The sequence below is a fragment of the Leptonychotes weddellii genome, chromosome 8, assembly GCF_054177405.1.
Source record: "Leptonychotes weddellii isolate Sample4059 chromosome 8, ASM5417740v2, whole genome shotgun sequence".
In the NCBI taxonomy this organism is placed as follows: Eukaryota; Metazoa; Chordata; class Mammalia; order Carnivora; family Phocidae; genus Leptonychotes; species Leptonychotes weddellii.
The window spans coordinates 41054743-41073916 of NC_138376.1; the positions used below are offsets into that span (position 1 = coordinate 41054743).

A 19174-nucleotide genomic window follows, 5' to 3' on the forward strand; every position below is an offset into this window, starting at 1 on the left:
GCAGGCCTCCCGCCAAGCAGGGAGCCCGATGCAGGGCTCGATCCCAGGACCCCGGGATTATGACCTGAGCCGAAGGCAGATGCTTAACGACTGAGCCACCCAGGTGCCCCTTCCTCTGTCCATTCCTGATAACACATTAAACACACACACACACACACACACACACCTCTTTTAGTCCTTTTGGCAAGTGTGTTTGCTTTCTGGTGTTTCTTCACGTGGGAGACAGGTTAAGGAGAGAAAGGATTACCTATGGGGAGGGAAGAAGCTGATTTAAGAACATTAATCTTTTTGCCAAAGGCATATACCTGGACATAGCAAGACTCTGACCTCTGTTAAGTTTAGACAGGAACCCAAACTCGAGCTCTCATCCTCAATGCCTCCTTTTCCCTCCTGTGCAGGGCTGCCCACCCCCAGTCCTTACTTCCCCTTACTGCCATCTGTCACCATCCTCCTCTTGAAGGAAAGCTGCCTTTGGAATAACCTGCCCCTCTTGGCTCTTCACTGATAAGGGCTGGAGAAAATGCTGCATGGAGACATAGCTTTGAGATTCTCTCTAATGGCAGGTGCCCACCGAAGAATCTCAAAAGATCTTCCACTTCCTTCCCACTCTTTAATTTTGTTGTGAGATCAGGGAGAGCAAATGTGGAACTTCCCATTTTAAAATGTGGGTTCTGGGGCTGAAAATCTGAATGGAGTTGGTCTGAGCAAAATTATGAAATAGGTATTTGGTATCTTCCTTCATCTTTAGCTTCTTGCCCTCCCCATCTGCCCTCCCTTCAATTCCTCTTCCTTCCCTGCTTATTCAGTGCAGAACCTTCCAAGAGCAACTTCTCGGCTAGCTCTCAGCCCTTCCACCTTCCACCTCTTTAGCTGATCACCAGTAGGGTCTCAAGGCACACTGCATTTTAACAAGGCATCTTAATTCTCAGCTAGTGGGTAGGGATCCTCTCTATAACCTGGGATCATGCTCCTAGAGAGGCTGCCTTGGGATAGATATGGTCAAATTCCCTGAAAAAATCAGGGAGTGTTCTAGCACTCTTATTCTCTAACTAGCATAACCTGTGAAGTGTGGATTTTCTTTAAACAGAAGATTGGCAACAGTTACTGATGTGAATTTTTCTGTTTTCATTGGCATTTTGATCTTGGATTTCTTAACACTTTAATCAAGCAGCTACTGCTTTCATGGGACACAATGATTTTTTTCAGATACAACATTTTTTTTTTTTTTTCCCAAAAGGAACAAGCCTGGGTGAGCAAAGATCTGAGTTCTCATTCGTATCTGCCCCTCAGTAGCCATGTGACCTTGAGTAAGTTGCATCCATTCGTTCTACAAGCATGAGAACACCAGCTCTCTGCCAGGCCCTGGGATATAATGGTGAGGAAGGCACTGAGAAACCGGCCATTACAATGTGCTCTCCAGGAGGTTTGTCCATGGCCCCAAAGAAGAGAGAGGAATGAACTTCTAAGTCTGTTTGGAGGAGGGGAGGACCTTTCATAAAGCAGGTAGAATGTCGGCTCTGATGCTATGAAATACTTTGTCAGCCATACTAGACCACAAGCTTTTTGACAGCACCTACTGATTTGAAAACTCTATCTTGAAATACATATACATTTCTATTGGTAATGGTGGTAGTTAACATTTGATCGCACACATGTGCCTTTCAACTTTTCAAGGTTAACAAATGTCTCACCTCCCAACTAATTGAAAGACTTTAGAACACTCTCAGCCAAAATCTCCTCCATCCTGTTTTAATTCCATCCTCTTTTTTAAAATCGCAAACCAATCATTATGATGTAGCTTTATACAATCAAGGCTTATTTAGAATTATCTAAATATTTATTAATTTCTTTGCTTATTATGCCTTTTTGCATATCACTCCTTCCATTTTAATTCAATTTTGTTCTTCCTGAAGTAGAGTTTGTTATAGGTGCGCCCCCAATTATTATTATTATTACTTTAATGATAATTTAGTCTGGCATAGAATTGTAGCTTGATGACTATATTCTGTCAGCACCTTGAAGATATGAGTGCACAGTCTTCTGACTTACAGTGTTGCTATTGAGAATTCTCCTATCAATCTACTCATTGTACATTTCGGGTACATTTTTCTGACTTTTGCTGCTAAGATCTTTGTCTTTGCTACTCTGCTGTTTCACTACAGTGTGTTAGGAGTGGATTTACTTTTACTTATCTTGGTCAGGACTTTGTGAACTTTCTGAATCAGATGACCTATGTGTTTCATACATCTTGGAAAATACTTAGTCATTATACCTTCCAATCTTGCCTCTTCTTTTTTTTTAAATATATTTTCCTTCTGGAACTCCTGTTAGGTAACATTTCATCTCGTCCTCAATGTCTCTTCATCTCTCTTCATATTTTTCATCTCTTAATCTCCCTGTGATTCATACTCACACCTACCCTCTGGTATGACAGTGCTCTCTTAGCTCTTCCAAACCTGTCTATTTAGAGTTTTTAATTTCAACAAATGCATCTTTGTGTTTGTTTCTTCCCCCCCGCCCTCATCTTTGCAGTTTTATTTGTCTCCTGATTCTTAGTGTTTTATGTCTTAAACTCTTAGGCATCCAGTCATGCTATTCGTGGTGTCTGTGGGGTCTTGCTCACCGTGGCCTGTGTTTTAGAATTTTAGACTGTGAGTTTATATCCAGTGAGCCTTTATCTGTGAAGATCCTGTGAGGCCTGGATTAGAGGCATGGTCCTTCAGCAAGCTATATATTTGCTCTGAAAACATGGTACTTTGAGTTCCATGCCTTGCATGAGGCCTGGGCCGCATCTCCTGTCTCCATGTGCATATTTATATACCAAGCTTTGGGCTACTGGGTGAACATTCTCTTCTGTCTCCTGCTTCCTCCTCAGAACAACCATGTACTTACATCCTCTGTGTTGCTCTGGTTTTCAGTTTTGGCTGCTTTCTCATACTTTCCCACAGTTTCTTGTAACCTCAGCCATGCATTTAGAAGAAAGTTTGGTATAATTCATTCAGCATTTCTAAGTGTTTTATAGTTGGAGGCACTACAATTGTCTATATAGTTAGAAATGGACACCCCTATGCACTCTAAGAGCCAGAGCACAGAAGAATTTTAACTAGGTGACATCATTTCATTAGGTGAAAGGGTGGTCATATTCAGTGCTAACATGCTAATGAGACTCAGCCACCGTTAACATACTGTCACCTCAAAAATGGGGAAGGCTGGACTGCAGTGAATCAAGAACAAAACTTCTGTTTTTTAAGGGAAGAGATGACCAAGGAGAAAATGGTCGAGACGTCGGGGGCCTTGGAGATTAATGTATTCATTCATTCATCAGGGTTTATGTTTGTTTTGTTTTTTTAAGTAGGCTCCACGCCCAGTGTGGAGCCCAACAGGGGGCTTGAACTCAAGACCCTGAGATCAAGACCTGAGCGGAGATCAAGAGTCTGACGCTTAACAGACTGAGCCATTTGGGTGCCCCCATTCATCAGTTGTTTGATGGATGTTTCCTATGATGCAGAAACTGTTGGGGATGGAGTTCTTCCTCTTATAAAGCTCACCTTCTGGTGGGCAGCAATGCACCGTGAACAGTAAACAAATGATTGAATAACATAGCTGCAGATGGTAATAAAGGCTACCCAGAAATATGGGGACTGGGAGGTGTTAGTTTCCTTGAGGAAGTAGCACAAGCTGAGCCCTAAGAAATGAGAAGGAGCCAATCATGAGAGAAGCTAGCGAAGGGCTCCCCAGTATGAAGACAGTGTGCAGTCCAGCTGGTGGAGAACATAAGGAATCTGAGTGAGACACCAGAGCAGACAGACAGTCCTGGGAACACAGAAAGCAACTCTGCCAGATTTGGCCGCAGCTGGGGCTCTGATGGTACCTTTTCTGTTCTCCAATCTCCAGCTTCCCGCACGTCACTAATCCTCTTGCTAACTGTCTTGTTCAGCCTCGTCGTTAAGCAGGCTGCCATCCACCACATCAAATATTTCTAAGTGCTTACATGAGCCGTAGGAATACCTAGAACACCTGCTTCTGTGGTATTTTATAGCTCTGGGTCCAAATCCTCAGAGCTTTTGCCATTAATGACTGTCTACGAGTTCTTGCACCTGTTGTTTTTATAGAATCCTGACTGTGTTCATGAGAATAACCACTAATTATGTTCTGGTTCAGTAAATATAAAATTTGCTATCATGGTTTTAGAAAATAAAGGAAGTGCTTGATATATTGACAGAAAAATCTCTAGCTTTAATTGTAAAATTCCTGGATACCTTTTTTAGGTATAGATCTATAAAGCTGTGCTTCAAGTTAACAAGAACAAATACATAGCCATTTATGCGTGTATGCATGTATTTATGTGATCATACTAGAAGACTGGAATTTACTGTGTTCCTTTTCTTGTACTATTACTCATTAATAATTCCATACTCTTAATAGTTTTAAAACTATTGTTTACTTGATTTTGCTCTATTTTCATAATAATGATGTGAGGTCAGTGGTATTATCCCCCTTCTTTTACAATGATTTGAAAACTGGGTCCCCAAAAAGAGGACAGATTTGTCATCATGGCTCAACAGAAAATATTACTGAGACTAGAGTAAGGGTAAAATGTGCAGTCCATCTCTGCACTAAGTGAACAATACCAACATTTACACCTTAATTTGCATTAATTCAATATTTATTTTTTTAAAGATGTATTTATTTATTTAAGAGTGAGAGAGAGCGTGCTCGAGAGCAGGGTAGGCGGGAAGGCAGAGGGAGACAGAATCCTCAAGCAGACTCCCCGCTGAGCGCAGAGCCTGACCCCAGGGGCTTCATGTGGGGCTCAACCTGGGGCTGGATCCCATGACCCTGAGATCATGACCTGAGCCAAAACCAAGAGTCAGTGCTCAACCAACTGCGCCACCTAGGCACCCCACATTAATTCAATATTTAAATAGCTATGTCGTTTCCTACCATTGTAGGAAGGCTACTGTGCATGTGTTTTCTTTTGAAATAAACACTCATTGGCCAAGATTCGTTATTGAATATCAAAAGAAAAAATTTCAGTGTTTATACTCAGACATCTATGATTTTATTTCCTTTACCTTATTTTTTGAAGACCTTTCTCTATGAAGTCAGGGTCTTCTACAATGAATTCTACGATGGGACATATTTCTGAAACATTAATCACATTAGAAGGAGTTACTTTCATTAATCCTTCATATAACAACTGAAAATAGACCTCGAGAGAAGCGTTGAGAAGGTTAAGCTCAGACATGAAGAACACTCAGTCGGAGGAGGATCCTGGCAGAGGTCTGCTTTCCTGGGGCACGGTCGTAATTTAATCTTAGCGTCAGAGCCACGAATGGCGCGACTCTTTGCAAGATTCAGGTTTGTCAGGTGACTTTTCGTGGTGGCAGTGTTGTCTCAGTGCTGGCGCTGTCCGCCTATCCCATCAAGCTCTTTGAGTACACACTTCACGACAAGTCAGAACACAAATCAGGAACGGGAAAGCTTTTCTGTTGCATCTATGTTGCATTTTAGGTTTTGTTTTACTTGCTCTAAGTAAGTCTCCTTACTTCTTGTTCTTGATGGCAAGGTACTCTGTTCCGCACTAGTCACCTATAAAACGCATCAGTTGGGAAAATCAACTGCTATAGAATCGCACACAGCTGATTTCTAACCATCCCTTGAATAGCTAAGGGTTGGGAGGGGGGAGAAACAAGGAGAAATAGCTCTTGGAAGCAAAGTGATGACCAGAATACAAGGCCTCCCAATCACCCTTTCCTTATTTATTAAGTTTTAGGTGTCATGGAAACAGATCAAAATCCCAGCAGTCATTGCCATGTTGTCATTTGATTGAGCAAAATTTGGAAACAGAGACAATACTTGTCACAAAGAAATTGGAAAGAGCTGTGGGATAGGGTATAATTATTAGGTTGGGTGGGCTGGTGTAAGTTCTCTTCCTCCAACCCTACTTACAAATGTCTCCCTTAGGGCAGAATTTTGAATCATTCAAGATTCAAATAATGAAATTAGGAATTTTCTAAATTAATAACAGCTAATGTTTACTATATGATAAGTGTACAGCAAGTCATTTATATATAACAGGCTAATCCTCCCAACTACCCAGTGAGGCTGGTACCTCAGCCCCTTTGTACAGATTAGGAGGTAGATGTATTTAGGCACCTTGTCCAAGGCCATACAGTAAGGAAGGGATGGAACAAGATTCGAACCCAGATAACCTCACCCATGGCCTAAGGCTTCATCACCAGTACATGGAGCATTGCTTGCTTGTTCTGTACAGGGCATCTTTCTGGGTATGTCCTCAGGAATCTGATATTCTAGTATGGAAGGAAGTCAAGAGTCCGGGAAGAGGAGTTATAATGTAAAGTCCAAAATCCTTTGCCTAGTCCTCATGGACCTTTATTTTGTGATTCAACTTATTTTTCCAGTCTTTTTACCTACTACCTACCATTTTCCTACCTTAACCCTGGTGTCATTATGACGTTTCTAGAGAAGCTCTCACCTTCACAGCTCTGTTCATTGGTTTACTACTAAAATATGCTTTTCTCCGTCCCCGTTCAGATTTTCTCTAGGCTGTCCATGAAGCACTCCTTACACTTGAACTCATACCATTCCTTCCCTCCTCTTACAGTAACTGCTGTGACCAGGCATAATTCTGTGTGCTTCACATCTTTCACTGACGCAAGCCTTGAGGACACCTAGAAGGGTGTTCCGGGGGCAGGGAATGGAAAATTCAAAGGCCCCAATGCAGGAGTTTGTTAAGCATGTACCAAACCACAAGAAGGCCACTAACATCTAAGAACAACAGAGCAAAAATGAGCTATGTGAGCACTCAAGGCCAGGGGTCTTTCCATGTCTCCTGGATAACCCAACACTCAGGCTTGCCTGTTGGAGTGGTTCTTTGGAATATTATCACAATTGTTTTGTGTGTGGACTTAATAACATAACCTCAAAAGAGAGGAAATAACATTCTCAGAACTAAAAAGGAGAAATAGATAAATTCATAATCATTATGGGAGATTTTAACACACCTCTTTCACTAAAGGTTATAAAAAGAACGAGGAGACAAAAAAAAAAAAAACCAGGCTGACTACAGGGTGATTGGAAGGGAATGCCTGGTTCAGCATGCCCACCTCCACACCTTTTCCCCAGCTCTTTCACCCATGTCAAAGGTAGAGTGAGTGAGAGGTCAGATCGAAGCTCCAGAAAATAACTAAGTTCACAGGTGAATTCAGTCTCACTCGGTGTCATCAACCTCATTAGGACCAGAAACTCACTGGCTATCAGAACTAGATGACAGGTACAGAATTCTCCGTGAAAATCACTCCACTGTAATGTCTTAGTGGCGATGACTGAATCATTGTCCAAAACCCCAAAATACCAGGAAAGACACTAAAGTAACTATGTATGCATTAATTTGCTACAACAAGCTTTTCCTGTCCTTCATCAAGTCAAAACTAGCTATTCTAGGCTTTTCCTAGTCAAAACCAGTTATACCTGTTATAATACTTTACCTCCCACAGCTAGCTGGTTACAGGCATATTCTCCCCACAATTAGAAACTGAGAAAATCTACCTGATCAGAGTCACACAAATGGGAACCTAACAAACACATAGGTGTCCAACTTCACTATTAATCAGATAAATGTTATAATTAAGATGAAATATTTTTCCACAGATATCATATTGGCAAAGATTTTAAAGTCTGACAACACAACTGGGAAAAAAGGAAACTCTCATATAATGCAGATGAGATTGGAAATTGGTTTGACCATTCTGGAGTGCAATTTGTTAACACCTTATAGAACTAAAGATGCACCTACTCGTCAAGTCAGACATGTCACTTCTAGGTAGAAAATGTATCAAGATCCTCAAACTCTCTGAAAAACCAAGTGTTAAAATTCCAACCTGTTGAGGATCAATATTTTTGTAAAATACAGTAAAAACATAAAACAAATGAACCTTAAAAACAGACAAAATACAAGCCTGAATACTTTTTTTTTTTATTATTAGTTCAGTAGACATCAAAGTACTCAGGTGATTTGCTTCTTAAGTTTCTAAATGCCTCTTCTCAATTTCTGTACTTTCTAGTCATTAACTAGTAACGGTCTTTGGTCCATGCTTGGAGGAGCCCTGCTAGGTATTTCTAGCCCACAGGAACAAGGAGATGCATTTAGAGGAGAATATTCAGTGCAGCACTGTTTTTAAATATAAAAAAATTGAAATTTACTACCATAGTGGATAATAAACATAGTCATACAGTGAAATACAGCACAGCAATTAAAATGAATAGAGCAGATGTACACATATTAACACGGATGAATCTTAAAACTAAAACATTGAATGAAAAAAATTGTTAACAGAATCTTTCTTGCATGATGCCATTTACAAGTTTCAAAAATACTCAAAACAACATATAAAGGTGTTATGGATATGAATGTATTTGTTCAAATTAAGGAGATTACACACCAGCTTCAGGGTAATAATTTTCCTTTGGGAAGTATGAGAAAGAGTATGAGATTAGGGCACTTTATTTTATCTATAATGTTGTATTTCTATAAAAATTGAAATAGGTATTATATAATATAAATATTTGTTAAATTTGGGTACTGGGTACATGGGTATCATGTTATTTCCCTTTAAAAATGTTTGAATTATTGCGTAAGTTTCAGTTTAAAAAGGCAATGAAAACAGTTCAAAGAAATACACTACATCTTTGAAAAATGGAAACAGTTTTAAAGTGTCATAGTTTATTTGGCCAGAATATATGTAGCTTTAGAGAAATAGACCTTATCATATTAAAACTTAATCAGTTTTAGGTTCACAACGGACTTGAGGGGAAGGTACGGAGATTGTCCCTGATACCCCTCCTCCCACGCAGGCACACCTCCCCCATCATCAGCATTTGTTAAAATTGGTGAACCTACATTGACACATCATACTGACCCAAAATCTACAGTTCACTCTTGGTGTTGTACATTCTATGGATTTGGACAAATGTATTAATCATGTACTTTTCTTTCCAAAGTTCTCTCTTAATACTGGAATAGTCCACAGACTCAGTAGGGATAATGAGAAAAGGTGCCCTGCTCTGAACACAAAATTTGTATCCCAGTCCCATCGCTTCCTATACTAACCTGTGTGAATATCAACAAGTCTCAAATCACAGAGGGAAACTTAGAGGTCACCTACTCCAACCTCCTCAATATAAAAGAAACTAGCTCAGAGAGGCAGTGAATTGACCAAGACCACACACCCATTGCTGTTGAAACCAAGATGGGGGTTGGACATTTTCTCCATTAGAAAAGTCAGTCATTTAGAAACAGAAAGATGGCATTGTAACTGCTCCATGTGTCTATAAGTCTTGATTTCAGACACTTAAATCCAGGTCTCTTCTTTAAAACTCAGTTGAGGGACCTCTGGCTCATAAGAAGCACGGAAAGAAGGCTGGCTTTGGAGTCAGGCAGATCTCGGTGTGAATTCCAGCCCTGTTCTGTGCTGAGAGCTGTGTGGCCTTGAGCCCACGTTTACTCATCTCCAAGGATGGGGAAGAATAAATTACAAATCACATAAAGAGTCCCTGGCACATGATGGACACAATAAGTGTCTAATGAACACTTTTCTTTCACCATCCTTAACTGCTAAGGCGCAGAGCGTGAAATGACACCACGCCTGCCTTGAGGTGGTGAGACAGACATGTAACAAATAATTGCAACAGAGGGAGACAGGGGCCAAGTTAGATACATTCAGAGGACTCGGAGGTAATTGAACAAGCAGCAAGTAACTATTATGCTAGCCTGTGTTGACACTTAATGTATCTGAGTTACAATTTATTCACTTACAAAATGGTTCTTGGCTTTCTTTTTTTTTTTTTTTTAAGATTTTATTTATTTATTTGACAGAGAGAGAGATAGCGAGAGCAGGAACACAAGCAGGGGGAGTGGGAGTGGGAGAGGGAGAAGCCGGCTTCCCGCCGAGCAGGGAGCCAGGTGTGGGACTCGATCCCAGGACCCCGGGATCATGACCTGAGCCGAAGGCAGGCACCTGGTTCTCGGCTTTCTATGCTGCTGATTCAAAAGTGAGAGCATGAAGAAACGGAAGTCTTGGTATGTCATAAAGCATAATACCAATGTGAGGCATTGTTCATCACCCCCTCTCCCTCAACCATGTGGGAGGCAGAATAATGACCTTTCAAACCCGTCCACGTGCCTATGTTGTGTGGCAGGGAGGAATTAAGGTTGTAGGTGGAATGAAGGTTGCAAACCAGCTAGTCCTAAAATAAGGAGATCATCCTGGATTAACTAGGTGGGCCCAATATAATCACAGAGGGTCTTTTGAAGGTGGAAGAGGGAGGCAGAAGTTCAGAGTCAGAGAAAGTTGAAGATGCTGCACTGCTGGCTTTGAAGATGGAGGAAGGAACCACAAACCAAATGAATGCTCTTGGCTTCTAGAAGCTGGCAAAGGTAAGAAAACAGATTCTCTCCTAGACTTTCCAGAAGGAATGCAGCCATGCCAACAGCCCGACTTTAGCCCATAAGACCCTTTTCAGAACTAATAAATAATAATAAATTTGTGTAAAAAATTAAAAAAAAATAAATTTGTGTTGTTTTTAAGCCATTACATTTGTGATGATTTGTTTACAGAGGCAATAGGAAAGAAACCAGTATGTACAAACCACAACCTCAATACTCTGAAGACAACAGCATGAAGAATGGGTTAGTGCAGAAGGCGGTGAGAATGTGAGTCCTGCTTTTCTTCTTCTAGATTTCATGGTCGTCAAACCAGAGACACTGGGTTAAAAACACTGCCCTCTCATGGTAAATCTGGGTCTAGAATCAGTAGGATGAGGTCCTTCATTAAAGCTCCTCCACATCATTCTAGCTCTGGCATGCATAGGCTGTGCTCATCCTCACTCACTAATGGCCCCAGTGTATTCCATGACAGACACCGAGTAGGGATCTCCGGAAAAGCCCCAACTCCTGTCAGAACATTTCTTTCAAGCCAAATACTGTGCACTAAGGTTCCTTTATTTCTCCTGATTCATATTTCAGATACTTAGGTCCACCTAATATAAACTCATAACCATCTCTCGGAATATAGATCAAAGGTTTCTCCTGTGGTAAGTTCACTTTTGGTCCCAGTTCTTTACTTCCCTGTAGTAGCATCCATATCCATATTATGGAAAGGTCGAGTATACTTCCCTACTCCTTGACTTCGGGCTTAGCCAGGTTACTTGCTTTGGCCAATGGAATTTTAGTGACTGCAGCAAGAGCAGGGACTGGAACAATGGTTGCACTGTCGGGCTCTCTTGCTTGTTAGTGATGCACTATGAGAACATCTGGTCCAAGGAGGATGAGGACCATGTAGAGCAGATCTGAACCCAACCTGCAACTTTGAGAATGGAGCCCAAAGCCTGGAGTCAAGCACAGCCCAGGGAATGGGCCATCCTCTTGCAGACTATATGCAGAAGCCTCGGAAGTATTAAGTCATCATGTCTTTAATTTGTTGTGCAGCATTATTGTGGCAATAGCTGACAGATAGACCTCTTACACGAAAGCTTTTCTAATAACTCCCCTGAGTGCAACTGATCAACCATATCCTCTTTTGTGCCTGTTGTACTGTTACAGATTTATATATCTGTCTCCTCAGATGGATTTAAGTTCCTCAAGGCCAGGTACCGGGTAGGATTTGACTTTGTATCTATGATCCCTAGCATGATGGCCAAAATATAGTAGGCCACTATGCTTTATATATGAAAAGATTCAATTAAACAAATGAACAAATGAATGAATGTAAGGAACACACTATTCCAAGTCTGTGACCTTGAAGTGGGGGCAGTGACGGGGAGAAGGAAATCACAGATTTCTGGGCTGCTGCAAATGTCATCAAATACATAAGGGGCCAAACTTGGTTAGCAGACTGAATAAATCCTTTTTTTTAAAAAAAAATGTATGTTCTGTTTTTCAGGTATCTATAAATGCGAGTGTAATTAATGAAACACATTTATTTCAACATAATAACAAATGTGTAGTTGCTCGGATCATTATGTATTTTCTCAAATGATGTGTAAAAAACCCCTCATTTCATATGACGAATGAAACATTTTGACATTATTCCAAAATGGAGGGAACAACCATTCTAGACCATTCCCTTTTAAGAAGTCAGAGAGTTCAGCACTGTGCCATGTCTTTCTGGCTTGCTGACTAGTAGACCATGTAGCAGGGACTTGGCATGTCTGCCTGGCTTATTCTGTCCTGAGTCTCCAGGTCACTGCACATTTACATCATAAGGGCAGGGCTACTGTCAGACTTCAAGATACCTCCAAGAAAATTATAAGCTTTCATTCTTTCTCTACCCTTCCTATCACAAAAGCTGTCACATCACTGCATTTTCCAGCTCAGCCCTGGGTTGTAATTATAGTCATTGCCATAAGCGTTCTTCCAACAGAGAGGCTTATTTAATAGAGAGAAACTCCCATGCAACAGAAGAAAAGACTGCCGCTACAGGAGTAATGATGGAACACCGAGAGTTTAGAACATGAAAACTACACACTGAATGTGGCAGGGTGTGGCCTTCCTGTGCTAAATATTTATAGTAGCGAAGGGGTTTCTGTGCAACTGTTGAAGCCCCTTCTCTTCAACTGGGTTTATTTTCTTTCATTCTAATTCATTTACAGGATGTCATCTCTACTCTATGGCTGGCACAGTAGATAGAAATATTCAAGGGTTTAAAGGCATCTTATGAGGCCTATCAGGCCCTCACCCTGCTCCAGAATTGATCAGGCAGCAAAAAGGTAAGACACAGTTGTGGGTGTTGGGGTTAAGAGGAAGGAGGACAAATCATTGGGTGAATTTTAGCTGGGGATGACATCACCAGATTTACCGGGGGGAAAGGCACATTATAGTTTAGAGAGAATAACAGTCTGAAGTAGACAAGAAGATCATTGTGGAGAAAAATGATTACAGATTATTGCAGATTTTAACTAGGATCAGGGCAGTGGGAATAGAGAGCTGGGGATATATACTGCGTGTTTCAGAGATAGCATTTATAGGATTTGGTGGCTGACTAAAAATGATGCAAAGACGGAAAGGGTCTAGGATGACTCCAAGGTAGTTAGTTTGGGCAAAGTGTATGTCCTTCAGGACAGTGGGGGATACGGGAGGAAAAGGTCCACCAGAAGAAGAGAGAAGGGCCCGGAGTTAAGTGTCACTTTTAATTGCAAACAAGGAACCAGTGGATCATCCAGAAGATAGATATCCACCAGTAGTCAGTTGTTTTGGAGCTCAGCAGAGCAATCTGGGCTGCAGATACAGACTTCAGTCACTAGCAAGCAAGTTGAAGTTGAAGGTTAGGTGGTGACTTACTTTGCCTGAGGATATTGTATACAGAAGAGGTTCTAGGGATCTGGGATGGGAAAGGGTTATATGGAAAATGCCAGGGAGTTGACTTAAATTACATGCCTTCCACTGCTAAATAGGTGTCGTAGCGGTTTTAAAGAAGTGAGAATTACTGACAGTGCAGTACCTTTCCCCTGGGGGTGACTGTGTGTAATTTGAAAAGCTCCCTATGTGTGTCTGATATAATCTCCCATCTTGTGAACCACTGTGGAATAAACTTCTACAACACCGGATATACCTATTTACATGTTTGACTTTCCTACCAGTGTCTGCACTTATCGAGAGCGGGTATTTTTTTTTTTTTTTTAAGATTTTATTTATTTGACAGAGAGAGACACAGCGAGAGAGGGAACACAAGCAGGAGGAGTGGGAGAGGGAGAAGCAGGCTCCCGGCCAGGCAGGGAGCCCGATGCGGGGCTCGATCCCAGGACCCTGGAATCATGACCTGAGCCGAAGGCAGACGCTTTAACCACTGAGCCACCCAGGCGCCCCGAGAGCGGGTATTTTATCATGCTCAAATCTACATCCCCAGCACTTAGCACGGTGTCCAGCACACAGGTATTCAAATGCCGTACGAGTCAGATGATCTCATTTCTTCTTGATCTCATGGGTATGGCTTGTCACTGACATTTTACTTTTTACTTTTTTTTTTTTTTTTGCCACTGACATTTCAAATGTGAGAAAAAGAGGCCCCCTAAGATTGAGCAAGTTGGTTGTGTCATACATACAGCTATGAAGTGGTTCAGCAAATACCTTGTCCCAGTGTCAATCCAGTGCTCTTCTACTATGGCCCATTGCCTCTGCTCCCTCCTAGATCTACCACCGCCATCACAAGGCAGGGCGGGAGAATCATTTAGCAATGGGCTGTAGCATTTCTGGAAGACCTTGCTAAATTAAATTCAAAGTACCCTCTAAGGTTTGCGCAGTTGGTCTTCTCACTCTCTACTGGCAGACTTCTTGAAATATCAGGTGAGAAGAATAAATGTTAAGATAGGAGCCATTTCATCCTGGGCTCACTGTAGAGAAAGACTCAGGCTAACTGGGAACATAGGAGAAATGACCATGTGAAGGTGAAGTGTGTGTCATAATTCCTCATAAGCCTCACCCCTTTTATCTGATCAAATAAGGAGTTTGTTTTCACATGTTTCTTATGTGAATACTAGGATTTTTCAAACAGGAAATTAAAAGTGTTGCTGCTCTTCAGGTCTCTCCTTAACCAAAATATTGGATGCTATCTTTAATATATGGAATATATGCTAAGGAAAATGCTGAGAAAGGATTTTTATGAGAGGACATTTTATGATTGGAAAACGTAGGGGAGCAGCATGGAAGCCTAGCTCCTCCATGGTCTGTGAACAAATAGCCCTTGACTGGTAAACACCTGCTCCCTGAAAGGTAGCATCGATGCTCAGCTGGCCAGAACTCCTCCAGGAAAGCTGCCATGGAAAACCTAGCAGCTTCCAGAGAACCTATGGATCCAAGGGTGGTGAAAGGAAGATCCTGAAAAGCCAACAAAGCTTGGGGGAGCTCTCTCAATGGGTAGACTCTCATGGGAGTGATTGTGATTAGATTTGTCTTGGTGAAATGAGCTTCAGTGAGGAAGAAGTACAAAACATTAGGAGGGTAAAGGCCACCACCAGTCACGCAGCTTGATTGGGATTAGTGTAATCCGTGTGCTTTTGAACAAATAGCAGTACCTCCAAAGGCAAGGGAGTTGTGTCAGGGGAGCGCGGCCCACACTGCCTGCACCTCCAAGTCAGGCAACGTGGACGGGCTTAACACCACCTAAGGTTCGAAAGGACAGAGGAAACATGAGCAGGAGACGGGTACACAAGGCAAGTAGGGGGCCAAAGACCAAGTTTGCCAAAAGAGAAAATTTGCCAAGGGATGATCATGCACCAGGAAAGGGGAAGGGATTCTTTCTCTTTTACTACAGACCTGGAAGCCTTCCCAGAGCTTCCATGGCTTAAATTCTCTTTTCCTTTCTCTGTTTCAAAGTCCTTTGTTCATCCTTTGCCTAGAATGGATGTTTTTGTAATTATCTGAATTGACCCCTTGAGTTAAGCCTCTGAGAGGGAAATAACACTTAACAGTAATCAAATGTACTGGCTACTTGAACATTGTTATTTCGTTTCAGTCTTAGAACAATCCTGTAAGGCAACAACTGTTATTCTCCTCAGGAAACCAAGCCTTAGCAAGTTAAATATTTTATTCAAATTCACAAAGCACTAAGGAGCAGAGCAGAAATTCAAATCTTGGTCTGTCTGAACCCGAAATCTTTGTTCCAGAGATGGCTCATCTCCCATGAGGCCCCGAATCAGTCCTTGTGCATCATTTCCCCCTCAGGGTATCTAGCATGGTGACTTGCACAAGCTAAGTCCTCAACACATGTTTACTGAATTGATTTTGAGTTTTTCAGTCTTTTTTTGGCGGGGGGGGATGTCCGTTTTTGTTGAATTGACCTCAGGGTATTATTATTACATGAGAACATATGTTACTAGAGATGTACCAGACATAAATCTTGTCTACCTTCTCAGAGTTTCTCAAGTACCTCATCCACCTCTACTCCACTCTGCTCTAGATTTGGATGGGAGGCCACATTTCTGGACATTGGGGCTGGCTTCCTGGGAGCTTTTTAAGGGCCAGATGACAACACTGACATAGGGGGGAATTAGGTCCCAGTGGGATAAGACTCAGTCAAGGGTAAGTGGGAGGGAGGAGGTAGCCAGGTGTCCTTTCTCGTAAACCTTGTGGAGAAAATCCTACCGGAGAACAGTGAAAGCTATGCTTTCTGAGCTATCTGGGAAGTACCCTGGCCGGTGGAGTAACTCATTGCTTCACATGGCCTTGCATTTGTCCTTATCTCACTTCTTTCTTCCTCACCTGCACTGCCCTGGGTGCCCTCGCAGCACCTGCCAAGTAAAACATCAGCCCTTAAGGAATAGAGGCATGTTATGTCATAATAGAAATAATCTAGCTATCTTCTTTTTTTTTTTTTTTAACATATAATGTATTATTTATTTCAGAGGTACAGGTCTAAGATAGCAGGAGGGGAAGAATGAAGGGGGGGAAATCGGAGGGGGAGATGAACCATGAGAGACTACGGACTCTGAGAAACAAACTGAGGGTTCTAGAGCGAAGGGGGGTGGGGGGATGGGTTAGCCTGGTGATGGGTATTAAAGAGGGCACGTATTGAATGGAGCACTGGGTGTTATACGCAAACAATGAATCATGGATCACTACATCAAAAACTAATGATGTAATGTATGGTGATATAACATAATTAAAAAAAATACAAATTAGCTTATCTTCCTTGATCAAGTGCAGATGATTCCCCATTTGTCAACTTGTAACAATACTTGAATACAAAGCACTTTTAAATGCCCAATAAATGATAGCTATTAATAATAAAAAAAAAGTAATCCAATAGGGGGCCCCTGGCTGGCTCAGTCAGTAGAGCATGCCACTCTCGATCTCAGGGTCATGAGTTCCAGCCCCTTATTGGGCCTGGAGCTTGTTTAAACAAACGAAAAAAGAACCCAAGAAACTCTAACAAACATATATGTACCTAGCAACAGAGATATAAAATAGATTTGTGAAGAAAAAAAAAAAAAACAACTGATGTCACAAGGAGAGATTGGCAAACTCCTAAGTCATACTGGGAGAGTTTACTATTCCCATCTCAGAAGCTGATAGATTTCAATACTTCTCCTTTTGAAGCAGAGATAAAAAGAAATTAAGTCTGTACGAGTATTAAATGAGGAAAAGGATGCAAAATATCTTTGAAAACCCAACTGGAACGTGGAATCCTATTCAATAATCATAACAGAGTTTCTATGGAAACATAGGCTTGGGGGTTCAGAAAAATGCCGAATTTTAGGGTATGATAACTTTGTACATCAGGGAGAACCCGGTTCTCAAAGTCAGGGCATGGTGCTAGGGCGCATGATTTACACGTGCAGGTCCTCACTGGCCCCAGGCTCTTGGGTTGCTCCACATGAAACATCTCCCTCGGAAACCAAACACTTGTGGCCAAAGCCCACACTGAGCTGTTAGAAGGTGGGCTTCTGAGGATTTGTGGTCTCTGCCACAAGCCTCCCTATCCTCTAGCTCTTTCCATGTGATGAAAATCTACTTGCCAAGCAAAGTTAACCCCGAAACCGGAGAGCTGTGAGAAAGTTGTTTTGAGGCTAATGCTTTTACTGAATTATGCATTTGAAATTCTTGGTGGTCTTTTACAGTAAATGAGCATCAGATTTTTACCCTGGCATAGCCTCTCTCCCACTGTACATGCAGTTACTATTCATTTGAATTCCTGCCTCCCTGAACAACTTTGTTATCTGGAGTTTCCCAATGACATATTTGATTAATTTTAAAAAAACACATGCCATTTTTTCCTCGTAATAAAAACAATACCCATTCATTGTAGAAGACTTCGTAAATACTGAAGAGCAGAAAGAAGAAAATAAAATTCACTCATTATCCTATCACTCACTGGTGGCCACTTGCATATTTTATCTTAACCCGGCCACAGCCTTTTGAAGCTGACCAGATTTTCTCAAAGCTCTCAGGCCTGCTTTTCCCTCCCACCTCCATCCTTTCCTTTCATTCTTCTTCGGCATCCGCTCCCACCCCCCCACCGCCCCACCATTTCCCTTTATGTCTGCTATTCATCACTAAGTAACAAACAGCTTTCCGAAATTACAATTTTAAAACTCATTATATTTTATTAACTCAGAAAATTTAGGTGTAAGAGATCCATAGATGAAGACATGAATTTGTCCACCAGATTCTATGTAAAAGGTAAACCACTAGCACAAGTCATCTGAGGGATGGATTGGGTGAGACATGGGAAGGAATCAGTTCCTGGCACTATCCCCAAAACTCACTTTCTCCCAGTTCTACAGAGTCACCAGTCTGGATGAGCAAAAGCTATTTACTGTGTTCTAATAATAATGATACACAGACATATAGCACTTACTATGCACAGGAAGATGCATACCATCAGGCCTCATGAAGGCAGGACGACAAAGGCATTCAGGATCTAACATAGCTGTGGCCTTCAGGTCATCTACAGCAGTATTTCCCAAACTTTAGTAGGCGAATCACCTGGGAACCTCAGCTTACAGATTCTGATTTAAGTCTGGGATTTGGCCTGAGTTTCTGCATTTCCAATAAGCTCATGGTGATGCTGATGCTGCTGGTCTGCAGATCACACTTCTGGTACCTTCTACATAGCATTACTTACATAATCAGAAATGAAAATTATTTTATGCTATTTGTTACTAACAACATTATCACTTTGGCTGTCTTGTGTACGATGCTGGGCCTTCAGATACCCACAGTGCTGGTGAGACAAATACAGATTTGAGAAAAAGGGAACGGAACCCAGGGCACTCAGGAACACATTCTAAGGACACAGCCAGCATCTTTGGAAGGAATTGCAGGATTCCAAAGGGGCCAACAAATTGCATCTAAACACCAAATTGTAGAGGCCACTTTTAGGCTTAAGCCATGGAACCTTGAGCAAGGCAAAAGGGTCCACAGCGGCTATTGACCTGATGCAAACAAGCTTATTAAGCCATAGGCCCTAACTGACCAATGGGCTCCTTACAACCAGGCACAGTTCTTAAGATTACCAAAAAAGGGAAAATTCCGTATGCCCCCATATTCCCTTACTCTTGTCTGTCAGTGGGTCCAACCCTACACTGCAGCTTGTGAAAATTGATAAAGGGAAATCTCCTTTAGAATGGAGTCGGGAGGCTGGAAGGAGGAGCTCGC

General features: G+C 41.7%; 1 long non-coding RNA gene across 1 annotated transcript in view; it reads right to left on the reverse strand.

Annotated features, from left to right (window-relative positions):
- Positions 1 to 19174, reverse strand: part of LOC145723017 (uncharacterized) — a 49925-nt gene continuing 30751 nt past the window's right edge. Inside the window, exon 3 of the long non-coding RNA XR_014147723.1 lies at positions 1 to 247. This is a non-coding gene — a long non-coding RNA (uncharacterized LOC145723017). The remainder of the gene's footprint in view (positions 248 to 19174) is intronic.